Genomic DNA, 312 nt, shown 5'->3' on the forward strand with positions numbered 1-312 from the left:
CAGGAGCCCTATATTAATTTTTTACACTTTTTGGCCCAATATATGATAAAACTTTATTGATATTTAAAGAAAAATAACTAAAAAAATTGAAAACTGACAATGTCCGTAAACAGCTCAAAAAGAGTCAAATTATTTTCAAAATTTTATCGTATATATAAAATACTAATATAAACATTCAGTGAAATTTTCAAGTAACTACAGTCATTTGTTTTTTAATTACAACAAAATAAGAAAATCGTTACGTAAGAAATCGAGTGAATATCAAATGTTGTAAAAATATGAATTTCAAACGCTCATAAAAATTTAACTTGA

The sequence above is a fragment of the Acyrthosiphon pisum genome, chromosome A3 (genome assembly GCF_005508785.2).
Source record: "Acyrthosiphon pisum isolate AL4f chromosome A3, pea_aphid_22Mar2018_4r6ur, whole genome shotgun sequence".
Classification (NCBI taxonomy): domain Eukaryota; kingdom Metazoa; phylum Arthropoda; class Insecta; order Hemiptera; family Aphididae; genus Acyrthosiphon; species Acyrthosiphon pisum.